The sequence below is a fragment of the Peromyscus eremicus genome, unplaced genomic scaffold, assembly GCF_949786415.1.
Source record: "Peromyscus eremicus unplaced genomic scaffold, PerEre_H2_v1 PerEre#2#unplaced_82, whole genome shotgun sequence".
Classification (NCBI taxonomy): domain Eukaryota; kingdom Metazoa; phylum Chordata; class Mammalia; order Rodentia; family Cricetidae; genus Peromyscus; species Peromyscus eremicus.
Window position 1 is genome coordinate 459,949 of NW_026734322.1, and position 23,563 is coordinate 483,511.

General features: G+C 31.7%; 1 protein-coding gene across 5 annotated transcripts in view; it reads right to left on the reverse strand.

Annotated features, from left to right (window-relative positions):
- Positions 1-1,925: 1,925 nt before the first annotated feature.
- The window catches only part of LOC131901433 (periphilin-1-like), a 333,338-nt gene continuing 311,700 nt past the window's right edge, over positions 1,926-23,563 (reverse strand). Inside the window, exons 2-3 of one of the 5 annotated variants that reach the window (XR_009376548.1) lie at positions 2,708-2,858; positions 1,926-2,352 (exon numbers count right to left, since the gene is read on the reverse strand). The gene's annotated coding sequence lies outside the window, so the exon portion shown is untranslated. The other 4 variants (XR_009376546.1, XR_009376543.1, XR_009376547.1 and 1 more) reach the window with 4 other exon arrangements.

Genomic DNA, 23,563 nt, shown 5'->3' on the forward strand with positions numbered 1-23,563 from the left:
TGTTGAAATCAAGAAATTAGAAACAACAAAATTGTCACCGGTAGGTCTAATATATAAAATATACTTATTGAAAACAAGAAATTAGATAAAACAAAAATTCTCACCAGTAGAGTTTTAATATCCAAATTATACATATTGAACACAAGAAATTAGATAAATAAAATAAAATTGTCACCTGATAAAGGTCTAATATACAAAATATACATATTGAAAAAAAGAAAACAGAAAAACAAAGCAATAATTATCATCGGATAAAGGTCGAGTACCCAAAATATACATATTGAACATACTTGGATAAATAAAGCAAAAAATCCTCATTGGATAAAAGCCTAATATCACAAATATACTTATTGAACACAAGAAATTAAATAAAACAAAAATTCTCATCTGATCAAGGTCTAATATCCAAAATTACATATTGAACACAAGAAATCAAATAAATAAAGCAAAAATTGTCACAGGGTAAAGGTCTAATATCCAAATTACACATATTGAACACAAGAAGTCAGATAAACAAAAATTCTCATCTGAAAAAGACTAATATCCAAAATATACATGTTGAATCCAAGAAATCAGGTAAATAAAACAAAAATTTTCATCTTATAAAACTTTAGTATCCAAAATATACATATTGAACACAAGATATTAAATAAAAGAAAAATTCTCATCTCATAAAGGTCTAATATCCAAAATACATATTGAACACCAGAAATCAGAAAAATAAAACAAAAATTATCATTAGATAAAGGTCTAATATCTAAAATATACATATTGAACACAAGAAATCAGGTAAATAGAACAAATATTGTCATCAGATAAAGGTCTAATATCCAAAATATACATATGGAACTCAAGAAATCAAATAAATAAAACAAAAAAATCTCATCTGATAAAGGTCTAATACCATAATATACAGAGTGAAGACAAGAAATCAGACAAGTAAATCAAAAATTCTCATCTGATAAAAGTCTAATATCCAAAATATTTTCATTTAACACAATAAATTAAATAAAACAAAAATTCTCATCTTTTAAAGGTCTAATATCAAAAATATACATATTGAACACTGGAAATCACTTAAATAAAACAAAAATTCTCATCTGATAAAAGTCTAATATCAAAAATATACACATTGATCCTAAGAAGTCAGATAAATAAAAAAAATCATTTGATAATGTTCTAATACCCAAAGTATACACATTGAACATGATAACATAAATAAAACAAAAAATTATCACATGATAAATTTCTAGTATCCAAAATATATATACAGAACACAAGAAATTAATTAAAACTAAATTTCTCATCTGATAAAGGTCTAATATCCAAAATATACATATTGAACACAATAAATAATATAAATAAAATGAAAATTCTCATCTGATAGAGGTCTACTATCCCTAATATACTTTTTGAACACAGATATTAAATGAAACAAAAATTCTCATATGATAAAGGTCTACTATCCCAAACATACACATCAAAAATAATTAGATAAATAAAAAAATTCTCACCTAATAAAGGTCTAATATCAGAAATATACATATTGTACACAAGACGTCAGATAAATATAACAAAAATTTGCATCTGATAAAGTTCTAATATTCAAAATATACATAATGAACACAAGAAATCAGATAAATAAAACAAAACTTCTCATCTGATAAAGGACTAAGCCAAAATATAAATACTGAACACTAGAAATCAGATAAATAAAACAGAAATCTTCATCTGATAAATGTAACATAATTAGATAAATTAAACAAAAATCCTAATCTGATAAACTTCTAATGTTGGAAATTACATATTGAACTCAAGAAATTAAATAAAACAAAAATTTTAATCTGATAAAGATCTAGTATCCTATATATATATTAAACACAAGAAATCATATACACAACACAAAAATTCTCATCTGATAAATGTTTAATAACCAAAATATACATATTGAATGCAAGAAATTAAATAAAACAAAAATTCTCACCTAATAAATGTCTATATGCAAAATATACATATTGAAAATGAGAAATCAGATTTCAAATCTTGAGCTGTTTCCCTCAAATATTTAATTGCTTTCTCTTGGCTTTCAAGGGATTTACTGATTGCTTCCCATTTTTGTTTGACTTTTCCTCTAATTCTTTAAGGGAACTTTTCATTTCCTCTTTAAAGATCTCTAACATCTTCTTAAGATCATTTTTAAGGTCGATTTCTTCTGTTTCCTCTGTGTTGGGATGTTCGGGTCTTGCTGGTGTAGGTTCTGATGGAACCATGGTGTGTTTTTTGTTGTTGACTGTACTTTTGCACTGGCCTCTATCCATCTCTTTCTCCACTTGGTGCAAGCGGTGTCTGTGTCTGAGGGAGGCTCTCTCAGTCGGATCAATAATCTTGGTCCAGTGGGAGCTCTTGGTCTATTGGGTTCTGATGGACTGTTTGTCTCAGGGAGAAGCTCTTAGTCCAATTGGCCCTTGTGGGCTCTGTCTCAGGGAGTAGTTGTAATCTTGGCACACAGGTGGGTTGGGAGGGGTGGGCCTTGTGAGTTACAAGGTCTGGTGGGGGATGGTGGAAGTCTGAACTGTCTGCAGTAGGTCTGCCTGCTGACTGGCCCGAAACTGGGACTGCAATGGGTAGTGGTGTAGGGGTGCAGGGTTGTGCCCCTGGGCCCAAAGCCTAGGGGCTGGGGTGTTCAGGATTGAGGATAAAGACTCACCTCTTAGTCCAATCGGGTCTTGGCCATCTCTGTCTCAGGGAACAGTTGCAGTCTCGAAGAATGGGTGGGATGGGGGGAGGTGGGGCTTGGTTACAGGGTCTCATGGGGGATGGTGGTAGTCTGATCTGCCTGCAGGAGGTCTGCTGCCCGACTGAAATGGAGACAAAGAAGACACAAATTGAGGAAATGCTGGAAGTGTAAATCTGAATAAATGAACAGGAACTACAGATGCAAGCATAACCAACAGAGTGCAAGAGATGGAAGAGCGGATCTCTGGTGTTGAAGATACGGTAGAGGAAATAGATTGATCAGTCAAAGAAAACCCTAAAGCCAACAAAGTCATGACCCAAAATGTCCAAGAAATTTGGGACACCATAAAAATACCAAACCTAAGAATAATAGGGATAGAAGAACGAAAAGAATACCAACTCAAAGGCACAGAAAATATATTCAACAAAATCTTAGAAGAAAATTTTCACAACCTAAAGAAGGAAACGCCTATAAAGATACCTTTATCAGATGAGAATTCTTCTTTTGTTTGATTTCTTGTGTTCAAGAGGTATATTTTTATATTAGACCATTATCGGAACTGAAGTTTTGTTTTGTTTTATTTCTTGTGTTCAATAAATACATTTTTCATGTAAAACCTTTATCACATGAGAATTTTGTTTTGTTTTTCTGATTTCTTGTGTTTTTTGTATATTTTGAATATTAGACCTTTATCAGATTAGAATTCTTGATTTATTTATCTGATACCATGTGTTCAGTATGTATATTTTGGATATTAGTTCTTTCTCAGGTGAGAATTTTTGTTTTATTTAATCTCTTGTGTTTAATACATATATTTTTGATATTAGACCTTTATCAGATGAGAACTTTTGTTTTATTTATCTGATTTCTTGTGTTGAATATATACACTTGTCATTAGATCTTGATCAGATGAGAAATTTTGTTTTATTTATCTGGTATCCTGTTTTCAATATCTATGTTTTGGATATTAGACTTTTTTTTTTTGGAAACAGGGTTTCCCTGTGTAGCTTTGTGCCTTTCCTGGAACTCACTTTGTAAACCAGGCTGGCCTCGAACTCACAGAGGTCCGCCTGGCTCTGCCTCCCGAGTGCTGGGATTAAAGGCGTGCACCACCACCGCATGGTTTGGATAGTAGACTTTTTTTTTTAAAGATTTATTTATTTATTATGTATACAGCATGTATGACTGCAGGCCAGAAGAGGGCACCAGATCTCATTACAGATGCTTGTGAGCCACCATGTGGTTGCTGGGAATTGAACTCAGGACCTCTGGAAGAGTAGTCAATGCTCTTAACCTCTGAGCCATCTCTCCAGCCTGATATTAGACTTTTATCCAATGAGAATTTTTGTTTTCATTTATCTAAATATGTTCAATATGTATATTTGAATTTGAGACCTACCTCTAATAATTGTTGTTTTTCTCATTTATTTTGTTCAATATGTGTATTTTGGATATTAAAATTTTATCACATGAAAATTTTTCTTTTATTTATCTGATTTCCTTTGTTCAAACTGTATATTTGGATATTAGACCTCTATCAAATGAGAATTTTTCTTTAATATATTTGATTTCTTGTGTTCAGTATGCATATTTTGGATATTAGTCTTTTTCTCAGGTGAGAACTACTGTTTTATTTAATTTATTGTGTTCAGTAAATATATTGTGGATATTAGACTTTTATCAGATCAGAATTTTTGTTTTACTTATCTAATTATGTTCAATATGTATATATTGGATATGAGACATCTCTCAAATGAGATTTTTTGTTTTATACATTTGATTCTTGTGTTCAGTATGCATAATTTTGGATATTACATCTTTATCAGTCTAGAATTTTCATTTAAATTATCTGATTTCTTGTGTTCCATATGTATATTTTTGATATTATACCTTAATAAGATGAGAATTTTTCTTTTATTTATCCAATTATGTTCAATATGTCTGTTTTGGATATTAGACCTTTATCAGATCAGAATTTTTGTTTTATTTATCTGTTTTCTTGTGTTCAATGTGTATATTTTGAATATTAGACTTACCGCTGATAATTTTTGTTTTTTCTTATTTATTGTGTTCAATTTATATTTTGGATATTATACATTTATCAGATGAGAATTTTTTTTATTTATCTGAATTCTTGTGTTCAATATGTATATTTTTGATATTAGACCATTTTCAGATGAGAATTTCAGTTTTAATTATCTAATTTCTTGTGTTCAATATGTGTATTATTGTGTATTTTTGTATTCAACAGGTATGTTTGGGATATTAGACATTATCAGATGAGAATTTTGCTTTTATTTAATTTCTTGAGTACAATAAATACTTTTTTGATGCTAGATGAACATCAGATGACAACTTTTGTTTTATTTATTTGATTTCTTGGGTTAAATATGTATATTATGTATATAAGACATTTATCAGATGACAATTTTTGTTTTATTTATCTGATGTCTTGTGTTCAACATATATTTTGGAATATTAGATATTTATGAGATGATAATTTTTGTTTTATTTATCTAATTATGTTCAATATGTGTATTTTTGATATTAGACCTTTATTAGGTGAGAAGTTTTGTTTTATTTAATTACTTGTGTTCAATAAGAATATTTTTGATATTTTACCTTTATCACATGAAAATTATGTTTTGCTTTTCTGATTTCTTGTATTCCATATGTATATTTAGGGTATTCGACCTTTATGAGATGAGAATTTTTGTTTTGTTAATTTAATTTTTTGTATTAAATATGTATATTTTGAATATTAGACTTTTATCATGAGAAAATTTTTGTTTTATTGATTTAATTATGTTCAATATGTACATTTCTGGTATTAGATCTTTATAAGATTTGAAGTTTTGCTTTATTTATATGATTTCTTGTGTTCAATGTGTATTTTTTGGATATTAGATCTTTATCAAATGAGAATTTGTGTTTTTTTAATTTATTATGTTTTTAAGTATGTTTTTGATATTGGACCGTTATCACATGAGAAATTTTGTTTTCTTTTTCTGATTTCTTGTGTTCAATATGTGTATTTTGGATATTAGACCTTTATCAGATGAGAATTGTTGTTTTATTTATGTGATTTCTTTCCTTAACTATTTATATTTTGGATAATAGACATTTATCAGATGAGAATTGTGGTGGTATTGTGTTCCCCAAAATATTGTGCACCGTAATAAACTTATCTGGGGTCAGAGACAGAACAGCCACAATATTAAACCTAATGGTTAGGCAGTGGTAGCACACGCCTTTAATCCTAGCATTCCAGAGGCAGAAATCCATGTGTTCAAGGATACAGCCAAGCATGGTGACTCATGCCATTAATCCCAGAAAGCGAGCCTTTAATCCCAGGGAGTGATGGCAGATAGCACAAAGGTATATAAGGCATGAAGACCAGGAACTAGAAGCTTTTGGCTGGTTAAGGTTTCAGGCTTTGGAGCAGCAGTTCAGCTGAGATTCAATCTAGATGAGGACTCAGAGGCTTCCAGTCTGAGGAAACAGGATTAGCTGATGAAATGGCGAGGTGAGGTGCCTGTGGCCTGTTCTGTCTCTCTGATCTTCCAGTGTTCACCCCAATACCTGGTACAGGTTTGATTTTATTAAAAAAAACTTTTAAGATTCATGCTACAGAGAATTTTTGTTTTATTTATCTCAATATATTCAATGTGTCTATTTAGGATATTAAAACTTTATCAGATGCAAATGGTTATTTAATTTATCTAATTATGTTCAATATATATTTTGGATATTAGACCTTTTTAGATGATAATTTTTTGTTTCATTTATGTGATTTCTTGTGTTCAATATGTATATTTTTGATTTTAGACCTTTATCTGATGTGAATTTTTGTTTTATTTATCTGTTTTTTTGTGTTGAATATGTATAATTTTGATACAAGTTCTTTATCTGGTGAGAAGTTTTGTTTTATTTAATTTCTTGTGTCCAATATTATTTTTCAGATATTAGCACTTTTCAGATAAGTATTTTTATTTATTTATCTGATTTCTAGGGTTCTTTTTGTATATTTTGGATATTAGACCTGTATCAGATAAGAATTTTTGTTTTATTTATCTGATTACTTGATTTCAATATGTATATTTTTGATATTTGATATTTATGACATAATTTTTGATTTATGTAGTAATTTCTTGTGTGCAATAAGTATATTTTTGATATTTGAACTTTATTACATGGGAAATTTTTTTCTTATTTCTTGTGTTCAATATGTGTATTTTGGATATTGGACCTTCATCAGGTGAGAATTTGGTTTTATTTAATTTCTTGTGTTCAATAAGTACATTTTTGATATTTCAACTTTATAACATGAGAATTTTATTTTCTTTTTCTAATTTCTTATGCTCACTTTTTATATTTGGGATATTAGACCTTTATCAGATGAGGAACTTTGTTTTATTTATCTGATTTTTGTGTTCAGTGTGGGTATTTTGGATGTTAGACTTTTATCAGATAAGAATTTTTTTTATTTTTCAGATTTCTGTGTCCAATATGTATATTTTGGATATTAGACCTTTATCAGCTGAGAATTTTTGTTTGTTAGATTTCTTTTGTTCAATGTGTATATTTTGGATATTAGACCTTTATCAGCTGAGAATTTTTGTTTATTTGTTTAATTTCTTTTGTTCAATGTGTATATTTTGGATATTAGACCTTTATCAGAAGAGAATATTTGTTTTATTCATCTGATTTCTTGTTTTCAATATGTATATTTTGAATATTAGACATTTATCAAAAGAGAATTTTTGTTTTCTTAATTTCTTGTGTTCAATAGATCCATTTTTGATACTAGACATTTATCTGATGATAATTTTTGTTTTATTTATCTATTTTTATTAAATATGAGTATTTTGGATATTAGATATATATCAGATGAGAATTTTTGTTTTATACATATAATTATGTTAAATATGTATATTTTGGATATTAGACCTTTATGAGAAGAGAATTTTTGTTTTCCTTATACGATTTCTTGTGTTCAATAAGTATACTTTTGATATTAGACATTTATCAGATATTAATTTTCATTTTATTAATCTGATTATGTTCAATATGTATATTTTTGAAATTGGACCTTTATCAGCTGAGAATTTTTGTATTATTTATCTGATTTCTAGTTTAGTATGTATATTATGGATATTACACCTTTATCAGATGAGAATTTTTGTTTTATTTATCTGATTTCTAGTTTAGTATGTATATTATGGATATTACACCTTTATCAGATGAGAATTTTTGTTTTATTTATCTGATTTCTTGTGTTCAACATGTATATTTTGAATACAAGATCTGTATCAGATGAGAATTTTTGTTTTTGTTTTGTTTTTCTGTTGTTGTTGTTTTTTCGAGACAAGGTTTCTCTGTGTAGCTTTGTGCCTGTCCTGGAACTCACTTGGTAGCCCAGGCTGGCCTCAAACTCACAGAGATCCACCTGGCTCTGCCTCCCAAGTGCTGGGATTAAAGGCGTGTGCCACCACCGCCTGGCTGAATTTTTGTTTTATATAGCTAATGTCTTGTGGTCAATATGTATAGTTTACATATTAGACCTTTAACACATGAGAATTTTTGTTTTTTGTTTTTTTTAATTGTGTTCAATTAAAAAAAATTTTTAAAAAATATTTATAGTTTGGATATTAGAACTTCATCAGAAAAGAATTTTTGTTTTATTTTTCTAATCATGTTCAATATGCATATTTTGGATATTAGACCTTTTTCTCATGAGAATTTTTGTTTTATTTAATTTCTATGTTCAGTATGTATATTTTTGATATTAGACCTTTATCAGAGGATAATTTTCATTTTATTTATCTGATTTCTTGTGTTCAACATTTGTATTTTGGATGTTAGACCTCTATCAAATGAGAATTTTCCTTTTATTTATCTGATTTCTTGTGTTCACTATGTATATTTTTAATATTAGACCTTTATCAGATGAGAATTTTTATTTTATTTATCTAATTATGTTCAATATGTATATTTTGGATATAAGACCGAATTCAGAGGAGAATTTTTGTTTTATGTGTATGATTTCTTTTATTCAATATGTATATTTTGGATATTAGGCCTTTATCAGATGAGAATTTTTGTTTTATTTAATTTCTTGTGCTTAGTATATATATTTTAGACATTATACCATTAACAGATGAGAATTTTTATTTTATTTATCTTATTATGTTCAATATGTATATTTTGGTTATTAGATATTTTTCAGACAAGAATTTTTTGTTTTATTTAATTTCTTGTGTTCAGTATGTATATTTTGGATATTAGACATTTATCAGATGAGAATTTTTGTTTTATTTATCTAATTTGTTGTGTGCAATATGCATTTTTTGATATTAGACCTTTTTAAATTTAGAATTTTCAATTGTTTTGTTGGATTTTTTTTGTGTTCAATATGTATATTTTGGATATTAGACCTTTAACAGATGAGGATTTTGTTTTATTCATCTGATTTCTTGTGTTCACTATGTACATTTTTTATATTAGACCTTTATCAGATCAGAATTTTGTTTTATTTCATTTCTTGTGTAAAGTATGTATATTTTGGACATTAAATGTTTAACAGATGCTAATTTTTTGTTTTATTTATATTATTAAGTTCAATATGTATATTTTGGATATTAGACCTTTATCAGATAAGAATTTTTGTTTTATATATTTGATTTCTTGTGTTCAGCATGCATATTTTTGATATTAATACTTTATCAGGTGAAAATTTTTTTTATTTTTGTGGTACACTGCATTCTAAATGTATACATTGGATATTAGACATTTGTCAGATGCTAATTTTTGTTATATTAGTCTGATATCTTGTATTCAACATGTATATTTTGGATATTAGACCTTTATCTGATGAAAGTTTTTGTTTTGTTGATCAGGTTTCTTCAGTTCAATATGTAAGTTTTGGATATTAGACTTTTATCAAGTGACAATTTTTTTTTATTTCTTGCATTCATTATGTATATTTTGGATGTAGACCTTTATCAGAGGTGATTTTTTGGTGTTATTTATCTAATTAACTTCAATATGTATATTTTCAATATAAGACATTTATCAGATGAGAATTTTTTTATTTAGCTAGTTATGTTCGATATGTATATTTTGGATATTGCACCTTTATCAGGTGAGAATTTTTAATTGATTAATGATATCTTGTGTTCAATATGTATATTTTTTATATTTGACATTTCTTTGATGAAAATTGTTATTTATCTGATTTCTTCTGTTCAACAGGTTTAATTTAGATATTAGACCTTCATCAGATGAGAATATTTGTTTCATTATTTGATTTCTAGTGTTCAATATAGTATTTTTGATATTGGACTTTTATCAGATGACAATATTTTTTATTTAATTTCTAGTGTTCAGTAAATAATATTTGGATATTATACATTTATCAGATGAGAAATTTTGTTTATTTATTTGATTTCTTTATTTGAATATGTACACTTTATATATAAGTTCTTTATCAGGTAAGAATTATTGTATCATTTAATTTCTTGAGTTCAATATGTATATTTTCAATATTAGATTTTCATGAGTTGTTAATTTTTTTTAATTTAATTTAATTTTATTTTACAATACAATTCAGTTCTACATATCAGCCACGGATTCCTTTGTTCTCCTCCTTCTCACCCTCCTCCCCTTCCCCCCAGCCTACCTCCTATTTCCACCTCCTCCAGGACAAAGCCTCCCCCGAGGATTGAGATCAACCTGGTAGACTCAGTCCAGGCAGGACAAGTCCCCTCCTCCCAGGCCGAGCCAAGCGACCCTGTATAAGGCCCAGGTTTCAAACAGCCAACTCATGCAATGAGTACAGGACCCGGTCCCACTGCCTGGATGCCTCCCAAACAGATCAAGCCAATCAAATATCTCACCCATTCAGAGGGCCTCATCCAGTTGGGGGCCCCTCAGTCATTGGTTCATAGTTCATGTGTTTCCATTTGTTTAGCTATTTGTCCCTGTGCTTTATCCAACATTGATCTCAACAATTCTTGCTCATATAAACCCTCTGCTTTCTTGCTAATTGGATTCCCAGAGCTCCACCCGGGGCCAAGCCATGGATCTCTGCATCCAGTTCCCTCAGTCTTTGGATGGGATTTCTAGCACGACAATTAGGGTGTTTGGCCATCCCATCACCTGAGTAGGTCAGTTCCGGCTGTCTCTCGACCATTGCCAGCAGTCTGTTGTGGGGGTATATTTGTGGATTTCTGTGGGCCTCTCTAGCACTTTGCTTCTTCCTATTCTCATGTGGTCTTCATTTACCATGGTCTCTTATTCTTTGTTCTCCCTCTCTGTTCTTGATCCAGCTGGGATCTCCCGCTCCCCAAAGCTCTCTTTCCCTCAACCCTCACCCTTCATTCCCCCCACTCATGTCCAGATTGTTCATGTAGATCTCTTCTTTGGGCATTCCTTGGGTATATGTCCAAGAGTGGTATAGCTGGATCTTGGGGGAGATTGATTCCCAATTTTCTAAGAAAGCACCATATTGATTTCCAAAGTGGTTGTACAAGTTTGCATTCCCACTAGCAGTGGAGGAGAGTTCCCCTAGCTCCACATCCTCTCCTGTATAAGGTGTCTTCCTTGTTTTTGATCTTTGCCATCCTGTCAGGTGTAAGGTGGAATCTCAGAGTCATTTGGAAGGCCTCCCTTCTCCAAGACCCCCGGCAGACCCTTCAATGTCCTTGAGTTGTTAATAATTATTGGATGAGAATTTTTATATCATTTAACTGATTTCTAGTGTTCAATATGTATATTTTGAATTTTAGACAGGTATCAGGTGAGAATTTTCATTTTATTTGTCTGATTTTTTTGTGTTCATTATACATATTTTTGGTATTAAACCTCTATCTATCAGGTGAGAATTTTTGTTTTGTTTATATGATTTCTTGTGTTCAATATGAATATTTTGGATATGAGACGTTTATCATGTAGGAATTTTTGTTTTAGTTATGTGTTTTTTTTGTGTTCAATTGGTATATTTTTATATTAGTCCTTTATCAGAACAGAATTTTTGTTTTAGTTTATTTCTTATATTCAATAAGTATATTTTTTCATATTAGACCTTTATCTCATGAGTATTTTATTTCCTTTTTCTGATTTCTTTTGCTCAATATGTGTATTTTGGATACTAGACTTTTATCGGATGAGAATTTTCCTTTTATTTATCTGATATCTTGTATTCAATATATATATTTTGAATATTACACCTTTATGAGATGAGAATTTTTGTTTTATTTACTCTTGTGTTCAGTATGTATGTTTTGTATATTAGACTTTCATGAGATAATAATTTTTGTTTTAATTAATTTACTGTGTTCAGTATGTTTTTTTATAAAAGACCTTTACTAGATGAGAATTTTTATTTATCTAATTTCTTATGTTCAATATATATATTTTGGATATTAGACTTTTATCAGATGAGAAATTTTGTTTTAAATATACATATTGAACACAAGAAATCATATAAACATAGCAAAAATTCTCACCTGTAGGGGTTAAATATTGAAAATATGCATAATTAACACAAAAAATCAGACAAATAAAATGAAAATTCTCATCTGAATAATTTCTAATATCAAAAATATACATTCTGAGCACAAGAAATTAATTAAAACAAAAATTATCATCTAATAATTTTTTGTGTTTTCAATATGTATATTTTGGGTATTAGACATTTGTTAGGTGAGAATTTTTGTTTTATTTACTTTCCGGTGTTTACTATGTATATTTTCAATATTAGACTTTTATCAGATGAGAATTTGTTTTATATATCTAATAATATCAATATGTATATTTTGGATATAAGACCTTTATCAGGTGAGAACTTTTGTTTTATTGATCTGATTTTGTCTGTTCAACATCGATATTTTGGATATTAAAACTTTAACAGATGAGAATTGACACTTTATTTACCTGATTTCTTATTTTCAATTGATGTATTTTTTATATAAGAACTTTATCAGAACAGAATTTTTGTTTTATTTTATTTCTTGTGTTCAATAAGTATATTTTTCATATTAGACCTTAATCACTCAATAATTTTGTTTTGTTTTTCTGATTTCTTGTGTTCTATATGTATATTTTGTATGTTAAACCTTTTATGAGGTGAAAAGTTTTGTTTTACTGATCTGATTTCTTGTTTCAATATGTATATTTGCATAATAGACCTTTAGCAGATGAGAATTTTTATTTGTTTATATGATTTCTTGCATTCCATAGGTATATTTGTGATATTTGACCTTTATCAGATCAGAATTTTTGTTTTATTTATCTAATTATGTTCCACATGCATTTTTTTAATATTAGACCTTTGTCAGATGAGAATTTTTCTTTTATTTATTTTCTTGTGTACAGTATGTGTATTTTATTTATTAGCCCTTTATCAGGTGAGATTTTTTGTTTTATTTATGTGATTTCTCACATTTTTTATATATATTTTGGATATTAGACTTTTGTCATGTGAGAATTTTTTTTGTTTTAATTTCTTGTGTTCAGTATGTATATTTTGGAATATTAGACCATTAACAGGTGAGAAAATTTATTTTTCTAAATATTTTCAATATGTGTATTTTGGATATTAGACCTTATGAGATGAGAATTTTTGTTTTCTTTTATGATTTCTTGTGTTCAATATGTATATTTTTGATATTAGAGCTTAATAATATATGATTTTGTGTTTTATTTAATTTCTTGTGTTAAGTATGTATATTTTAGAAATCACCACATCATCAGGTGAGAATTTTTGTTTTATTTAACTTCTTGTGTTCATTATGTATTATTTTTGATATTAGAACTTTATCAGATGAGACTATTTGTTTTGTATATTTGATTTCTTACATTCATTTTGCATATTTTGGATATTAGTTATTTATTAAGTGAGAATTTTTGTTTTATTTAATTTCTTTTGTTGAATGTGAATATTTTTGATATTAGACCCTAATCAGGTGAGAATTTTTGTTTTATTTATCTAGTGTCCTGTGTTTAAAATGTATATTTTAAATATTAGACATTTATCAAATGAGAATTTTTTATTTGTCTAATTACTTGTGTTCAATATGCATATTGTGCATATTAGACCTTTATTAGAGGAGAAATTTTGTTTAATTCATTTAATATTTTATGGTCAATATATATATATATATATATATATATATATAATATTAGACCTTTATCAGGGGAGAATTTTAGTTCTTTGTCAGTTGAGAATTTTTATCTAATTAATTTATTGTGTTCAGTATGCATATTTTGGATATTAGATTTTAATCAGATGAGAATTTTTGTTTTATTTATTGAAATATGTTCAATACGTATATTTTTGATATTAGAAATTTATCAGGTGATAATTTTTGTTATAGTAGTCTGATACCTTATGCTCATCATATATATTTAGATATTAGACATTTATCTGATGAGACTTTTTGTTTTATTTTTCTGATTTCTTGGGATAAAATGTATATTTGGATGTTAGACCTTTATCAGAATAAAATTTTTGATTTATTTTTTTTATTTCTTAGGTTCATTATGTATATTTTGGATATTCGAATTCTATCAGATGAGAGATTTTGTTATATTTATTTGGTTTCTTAGGTTCAATATGTAAATTTTGGATATAGTCCTTTTTTGGTGAAAATGTTTCTTTTATTTATTTTGTTCAATATGTGTAGATATAACCAACTGTCTTTTTAAATAAGAAACATAGAACCAATGCAAAGAAAGCCAAGAGGTCAGAGCTAAGAGCTAAAACTTTACCCTTCCTCCTGCGGTGGTCCTACCTCTCTGAAACAGAGCTACTTACTATGCTAAACTCTTTATATAGACTTTCTGTTCTGCCTTCTCATTGGTTGTAGACCCAACCACATGACCGCCTCATCACTGCCTGTCTGTATAGACCTCCAGGTCTTCTATGGTTGGTATTGAGATTAAAGGCATGTGTATCTAATGCTGGCTGTATTCCTGAACACACAGAGACTTACCTAGTTCTGCCTACCAAGTGCTGGGATTAAAGGCGTGCACCACCACCACCTGGCTTTCCTGTGGCTTGCTAATAGCTCTGACCACTGAGCAACTTTATTTATTAACATACAAATAATATTTTAGTACAAAATAAAATATCACCATATTTCCTCTTTTCTATTTTAATAAAAAGAAAAAAGGAAAAAGCTTATAACTAACATAAGAAAAACTATATACAAAAGTACAATAACTATATACAATACATACAAGTAATAAATACCTAAACAATGTCTAGTCCATTTGTATTTGACAAATTCAGAGAAAATAATTCCATTATCTATCCTATTGTGTCTAATTCACTTTCTATCCTAATTAACCTTCAACTGTAACTAACTAATCTTCAACTCCCTCAGAGACCCAAGAAGGAAATAATATTAGCTAACAAAAATAAAAACAGGAAGTACATGCAAGCAACTTCCAAAAAATTGTGAGTTGACAGTCACCTGAGGTTTCCCCGCAGTGTTGGGGCATCATCTTCAGCCTATAGGCTTAGCATATCTGACAGAATCATTTGTGAAGTAGGATGTACACAAGGTCAACAGTTCAACATCACATTGGGTGAGAGCACTCTATATACCAGAAACACCTGAATTCCACTAGTGTCATGTCGTGATTCAGGATTTTAAGTTCTGGAAGTTGTTGATGTTTTTTGAATTCAGCTGTTCATTCTTCTTGGCTATGTGTGTATGTGGCTTCATCTCAGCATCCCGTTCTTCTCCACATCCCTCTACTAAATGCCATTCTACTATTAAGAGGCGTGAGCTTTCTCTTCAAGAATAACTGTTTCAGCTGCTATTCCATTGCACATCAGAAGCCATCGGCTCATTGCCTGTTAAGCTGCCTTTGAAGAAAAGGGCACTGTACCTTTTCTGGATTGTGAAGGCCACTACAGGGATGGTGCCATATTATCCTGTCCTCAGAAGATGCCTTTTGATAAAGTCATAACCACACTTGATTTGGCAAAATCAGTACTCCTTTGTTTCGTGTCCTGTCTGTCCTGTTTGTCAGCAATTGATTCGGGGATACTTTGTTGTCCAGTGGCTAACTTTTGTCACAATGAAAGTTATCCCTAATTGTAGTTTTTTTCAATGCCCATATTTTCTCTGAAGTAGATTGGTATTGCCAGGAGCCTACATGTCTCATAGTCATAACAAAAAAGAAAAATTTTCTAAGTTATTAAAATATTTTAAATGCCATATTCTTTAGATCTCTGAAGTATTTGAAGATGACCTGTCTATCTAAAATATATCTGCTCAATCTTGAAAACATACCAAATTTGACTACAAGTTCTATAATAATGTCTAACTACTAACTTTCATGTCTTTATATCCTAATAGTTGATAACATTCAAGGATCAGAAAATTGTATTACATTGTTAAATGAACGTTATAAATACAGTAAGAAATATACAAACATGTATATTTTTAATATTAGACTTTTATAAGTTGAATTTTATTTATTTAATTTCTTGTGTTCAATAACTATATGTTTGATATTTGACATTTATCACATGAGAATTTTGTCTTTTATGATTTCTTGTGTTCAATATGTATATTTTTGATATTACACCTTTATCAGATGAGAATTTTTGCTTTATTTACTTATGTTTAATATGTATAATTTTAGTATTAAACTTTTATTAGATTAGAATTCTTTTCTTTAGTTTTTTGTGCTCAATAATAATATTGTTGATATTAGACCTTTATCAGATGAGAATTTTTGTTTTATTCATCTAATTTCTTGTGTTCAATGTGTATATTTTTGATATTTGACCTCTACAAGATAAGAATTTTTGTTTTATTGAACTTCTTGTGTTCAATATGTTTATTTTGGATATTAGAATTTTCTCAGTAAAAAATTTTTGTTTTATTAATTTTCTCGTGTAATATAAATACATTTTTAATATTTGACCTTTACCAGATGAGAATTTTCATTTTATTTATCTGATTTTTGATGTTCAGTATGTTTTTTTTGTTATTAGACTGTTAATATTTGAGAATTTTTGTTTCATTTTCTTGTCATCAATGTATATATTTTGGATATTAGAACTTTACCTAAAGAGATTTTTTTTAATTTAATTTTTTTGTTTCATAAGTATATTTTTGATATTTGACTTTATTCCTGTTTATGATTTCCTGTGTTCAATATGTACATTTTGGATATTAGACCTTTTTCAGATGAGAATTTTTGTTTTGTTCATCTGAATTTTTGTGTTCAATGTATATTTTTATATTTGACCTATATCAGATGAGAATTTTTATTTTATTTAATTTCTTGTGTTCAACAAGAATATTTTAGATATTAGACATTTATCAGATGAGAATTTTTGTTTTATTGGAATTTTTGTGTTTAATATGTATATTTTGGAAAATAGATTTTATTAGATAAAAATTTCTATTTTATTTAATCTCCTATGTTCAATATATGTTATAATTATTAGACTTTTATCAGAGGAGAATTTTTTTCATTTACCTAATTATGTTCTATACGTATATATATTTTTATTTTATAATTTATTTTAATTTTACATATCAGCCATGGATTTCCCTGTCCTCCCCTTCCCTCCCCCACCTTCCCTCCAGCCCATCCCCCATTCCCATCTCCTCAAAAGCAAAGCCTCCCCTGAGGACTAAGATCAACCTGGTAGACTCAATCCAGGCAGGTCTAGTCCCCTCCTCCCAGCCCAAGCCAAGCGACCCTGCATAGGCCCCAGGTTTCAAACAGCCAACTCATGCAATGAGCACAGGACCTGGTCCCACTGCCTGGATGCCTCCCAAACAGATCAAGCCAATCAACTATCTCACCCATTCAGAGGGCCTGATCCAGTTGGGGACCACTCAGCCATTGGTTCATAGTTCATGTGTTTCCGTTAGTTTGGCTATTCATCCCTGTGCTTTTTTCAATTTTGGTCTCAATAATTCTTGCTCATACAATCCCTCCTCTTTCTCGCCAATTGGACTCCTGGAGCTCCACCTGCGGCCTGGCTGTAGATCTTTGCATCCACTTCCCTCAGTCATTGGATGAGATTTCTAGCACAACAGTTAGGGTTTTTGGCCATCCTATACCAGAGTAGGTCAGTTCAGGCTTTCTCTTGACCATTGCTAGTAATCTATTGTGGAGGTATCTTTGTGGATTACTGGGGACCTCTCTAGTATTTTGCTTCTTCCTATTCTCATGTGGTCTTCATTTATCTTGGTCTTTTTTTCCTTGTTCTCCCTCTCTGTTCTTGATCCAGCTGGGATCTTCTGCTCCCCTAAGCTCTCTTTCCTTCAATTCTTGCCTTCAATAACCCCACTCACGTCCAGGTTGTTCATATAGATTATCCATTTCTCTGTCATTGGGCAATCTCTGTGTCTTTCTTAGGGTCCTGTTTTCTAGGTAGCCTCCCTGGAGTTGGGAGTAGCAGTCTAGTCTTCCTTTGTTTTACATCTAGTATCCTCCTATGGGTGAGTACATACCATGTTTGTGTTTCTGAGTCTGGGTTATTTCACTCAGGATGATTTTCTCTAGATCCATCCATTTGCCGGCAAACCTCACGACATCATTGTTTTCTTCTGCTGAGTAGTACACCATTGTGTATATATACCACATTTTATTTATCCCTTCTTCTGTTGAAGGGCATCTAGGTTGTTTCCAGTTCTGGCTATTACAAACAATGCTGATATGAACATAGCTGAGCAAGTGCCCTTGTGGTATGATTGAGCATTCCTTGGCTTTCTGTGGAAACAAAAGCAGAACCTCTTTTCCAAAGTAACATATCCTTATATCCAAATTTTGAAGTCAAGGTACCTTTAAAATTTACATTTTGGCATAACTGAACAGCTTTTACAATTAAATGTTTTTCTTCAGTTACAAATATCAAAGACAACATAATCTAGATTCTCTGTGTGATAGCCATCTTTACGTGGCTTATTACCTTTATTGTTGTTTTAAAGACTTTACTTTTATAAACTATTTGTTTATATAACTGTATATATTCCTTTTTATCTCTTTTTGAAGCCTACGGCACTGTGGCTGTTGGCTCTGCCCACTATAGCTTCCCAACATGGCGGTTCTGCCAGCTCTGGGAGCCATCAAGTATCAGAAATAGTGGGTCTACATTTTTATCAAAGCAGTGTGTAGCCCAGAAAGCTCTCTCTCTCTCTTTTTTTTTAATACTAGTAAAGACTAAATCTACCACACAGTGTAATGTGCCGCTAGCACACGTCTCATTCCCACCATACTGCAGGTCAAGTGCACATGCCAGGAACCTGCCAGTAGCTCAAACCCCCGTTTTGCAGCGTCTAGCTGCCCATATGAGACATGAAGCAGGAACCTGGTTTTGGCTCTGTTTAGAATTGGTTATTAGGCCGGGTGGTGGTGGCGCGCGCCTTTAATCCCAGCACTCGGGAGGCAGAGGCAGGTGGATCTTTGTGAGTTCGAGGCCAGCCTGGTCTCCAAAGCGAGTTCCAGGAAAGGCGCAAAGCTACACAGAGAAACCCTGTCTCGAAAAACCAAAAAAAAAAAAAAAAAGAATTGGTTATTAAATATTGATAAGTTTAAGGTGGAAACTCGAGCCATTGGGCGCCATTTGTAGCTGGAGAATTTTTCTCCAGCTTTCACCACCAAGTCCCGCCAGTCCCTGAGCCCACTTATAAAATAAACACACAGACTCTTACATTATTTAAACTGCTTGGCCATTAGCTCAGGCTTATCATTGTCTAGCTCTCACTCTTATATTCAGCCCATTTATATTAATCTTTGCCACGTGGCTCGTGGCTTACCGGTATTTTACATCTTTCTTGTCTTGGCAGTGGCTCCAGCTGGTCTCTCTTTCCTTCCTCCTTCCTCCATTCTCCTCTCTCCTTGTCCCACCTATACTTCCTGCCTGGTCACTGGCCAATCAGTGCTTTATTTATATAGAGCGATATCCACAGCATAAAGGAGATATAATAAACTGATAGTAATTATTTTTTTTTTTTGGTTTTTCGAGACAGGGTTTCTCTGTGTAGCTTTGCGCCTTTTCCTGGAACTCACTTGGTAGCCCAGGCTGGCCTCGAACTCACAGAGATCCGCCTGGCTCTGCCTCCCGAGTGCTGGGATTAAAGGCATGTGCCACCACCGCCTGGCATTAGTAATTATTTTATAACTTGAGATAATTCTGACTTTTAAGTGTCTTATATTCCAATTAGAAGAAATAGCCTGACAGAATAGTCTATATAAGTGAAAAAGAGCTGTTTTTGGAGGTTATTGCTCTTTTGATGGTCCTCCATCCAGCTCCTAAGTAAATCATACATCTAGGCTTATTCTTACTTATGAGTACTCAGCCATTAGTTTGGCTTAAAATCCAGCCAGCTTTTCTTAAATTAACCCTTTTATCTTTTGCCTTTGGTTTTTCTTATTCTCTAAATTCTGTAATTCTTACTCTTACTCTGTGGCTTGCTGTGTAGCTGGGTGGCTGGCTCCTGGAGCCCTCCTCCTCCTCCTCCTCCTCTGACTCCTTGATTTTAGAGCTTTCTACCCAGTTTTCTCCTATATATACTCTGAGCCTACAAGTCCCACCTATCCTTTCTCCTTTCTTGCTATTGGCCTGTTCTTTATTAAATCATCAGTTGTTTTCAACAGGCACAGTAATATAGCTTCACAGAGTTAAACAAATTCAACATGAACAAAAGCAGTACACCTTAAAATAACATTCTATTACATAGAGTTACTTGGTACCTACAACAAATGAACTTCATTGCCAAAGTAATAGGCAGAAAATCACATGTGGAAACAAACAGGTATAACCATACTGATAGTCCACAATGTACACTTTAAAGTTAAATTAGTGAATGAGAAAATGAAGATCACTACATATTGATAAAGTGAGAAATTCAACAAGAGTCCATAAACACATGTTCTTGTGACATTGATGTTCCCAATTTTATAAAGCACTCACTACAAAAAATGAGATAACAGATAGAATTCATCATAATTTGGGGTGATTTTAATACATGATTATATCAGTTATCAAAACAAAAGGAAAGCAAGAACAACTGATATACAAATAAATGGACTGATTTAACATTTACAGAACTTTCCATGGAACAGTAGCAGAATTCATTTTTATCAGCAGCCTGAGCAGTTACTTTTCAAGATGGTTTTATGCAAAGCAAATCTTCTCAAAAACAAGGTAATTGAAATAACTTTTATTTTTATAAGATCACAGTATAAAAAATACTAAAAAGAACAAAAATGAACTATAGAAAATATATAAACACATGGAGACTAGAAAACAAAACACTGAACAATCAGTGAGATGGTAAAGAAATTGGGAGTGGATTCCAAAGTTCTTAGACACAAATGGTGGTAGGAATAGAGCATAACATTCTTGAAATGTATGAAATAACAGAGCATTGGAATCTACAAAAAAATAAAGTGTTGCAAGAGGGAAGTCAAAGTCTATTTGATATAAAGGTATACATTTAAAAATTAGGGACTAGTAGATGGTTCAGCAAGTAAAGGTACATGCCAACAAGTCTGAGTTCAAATCCTGGGAAACATGGTAGAATAAAGGCATTGAACACTAGTAAACTATTCTCATCCACCATCTACATGTGAGTTATAGTGTGTGCACAAGTGAGTGAACGCTATGTGTGTGAGTTCATTCACAAATAACTATGTGTTGAAAACATAAAAATGAAATATCATTAGTCAGAAAAAAACAACAATGATCAGAACTCAAGTCAATGAGTTCTGAATCTCAACCCATACAGCACAAGAGAACACTCAGCCAATACTAATAAAATTGAACCTGACAAATCATACAAAAGAACCAGTAAAACACTTAGTTCTATAAAAGGATCGCTGTATGTAACACACTCCTCTAATAAGAATGACACCACTTCAAGTTAAAAGACCACACAAATGGAAGGATGAATGGAACCTCACAATTAGCTGGGTCAGGGCCCAGAAGCTTCAGAAACAAAAATCACTGATGTTGGGTCAGGGGGCAGAGCTCAATACCTCTCAGCATGGCAGAGCTACATACTGACATGGAGAGTAAAACAGTCCCTCAGCTATGATATGGGCATCACATTCAAAAGTGACAATACATTCAGTCTCCCCTAGTGTTATTGACACTGTGGTTCCAACATATTGGAGAGTATCAGATAGGGAATTTGGTCAACAACGATGGGAGAGGACCAAAGAAAAGAGAACAGAACATACAGTAAACACTGCTGCCTAACTCCCACTGAGGTCTCTATAAGTGTGAACCAACAGCTTGTCAAAGTGAAGAGACCACATTGGCATGCAGAGAATGGGAGGAAGAAGGCCACATGCCACCCAACAAGGTGACAAAGAGAATGACTCACCTGACCTTTGCAGGGGACTCTCCTACTTGCAAGCTGCTATCCCCACTGTGACCATATATAAACCCTGGAAAGCAAATGTGCAAAAAGCAAATGGTGCTGGACTTTGAACTTACTCCCTCAAGGCTGTTCATAGCACCTCTTTCCTCATAATGACATGAAGGTGTGTGATGTGTGACTGATCCATTTCCATCATTGGATTTCAGCTTCAGGCAGAGAAGCAGGGATTGATTGCCAAATGATTCTCACAAAAGACTCACTTCCCAGAACTACTGGTGCATGGACAAAAAAATAAACAGTTGACTGTCATGAAAGTGGTGATGGAGTTGAATGTGGGTGGGGAGGTATGTGTGTATGAGTAAACTAATGAATTAAACACAAGTGGGTTGAAGGTTAAACTGGCTAATATTACAAGAGGAAATGGTGCTAGACTTAACCTTGACCCAGCTGCTTGTTCTTTTCTGCTTTTTCTGTGTCAGGGGGGGCGGTCTCTGACATTTTTCTCTTGGCCAAAAGTAGAGAAAAAGGAATTCCAGAAAGAATCATACTATTTCTGAAAACTTCAACAACAAAAGAAATCCAAGAACCTGTAGTAAGAAAACAGATTCCTCATTTGCCCTTCTCTGACCATGTAAATGGGGAAACATCAGTATATAAAGGACAAATCCCCTCTGAGTGAGGGTAGGAGACACTAGTGGTGTAGCAGTCCTATGGCAATAGACCCCTGCACAAAACTATATATGATATCCATCTCGTGTTGCAAACTGGACTTCTAAGCATCATGACTCATTTGGTGATGGAATTACTCTTTCAAAGAGGAGGCATCTCAGATACTCTGCATAACAGATATTTACATTATGATTGATAACAGCAGTGATTACAGTTATGACATAGCAAGAAAAATAATTTCATGGTGAAATGTCAAAACATGAGGAATTATACTTCAATGTTCATATGATTAGGAAGGTTAAAAATAGTATTTCTGGAGGCTATTAAGTATGACAATATGGGATTGTGAGTAGCTAACAGTCTCTTTCACTACTGGCAATGCTGAGAATGAGAAGCATAAGACAAAGCACTACTTGCTAAGGAAGCTTGCTAAGAGGCAGAAAGGCTGGAGCCAGAGCTTCAGACTCTGTAGTACAGCAACAAGGAAAGCCAGAGATGGCCATTGCACAATGTTGTGGTCCCCTGAACAACAGGCACTTAACAATGGAAGACTGACTCCTCGGCCAGACCATTTAATTTCTCTGAGGCCTTGGTGTTCTCATTCTTTAAGCTCTGCATGTGTGACATGACCTGCTCATGCCCCATCTTGACCTTTTCATAGAAAGTGTTTGGCAGGTAGTAGGTCCTGGACCTAGAGGTAATGAACTCCATGAACATAGGCCTCAAGTATCACAGGAATTCAGGGTGTGTTCTAGACTACTGGATGCCATGGGATGCCAAATCCTGT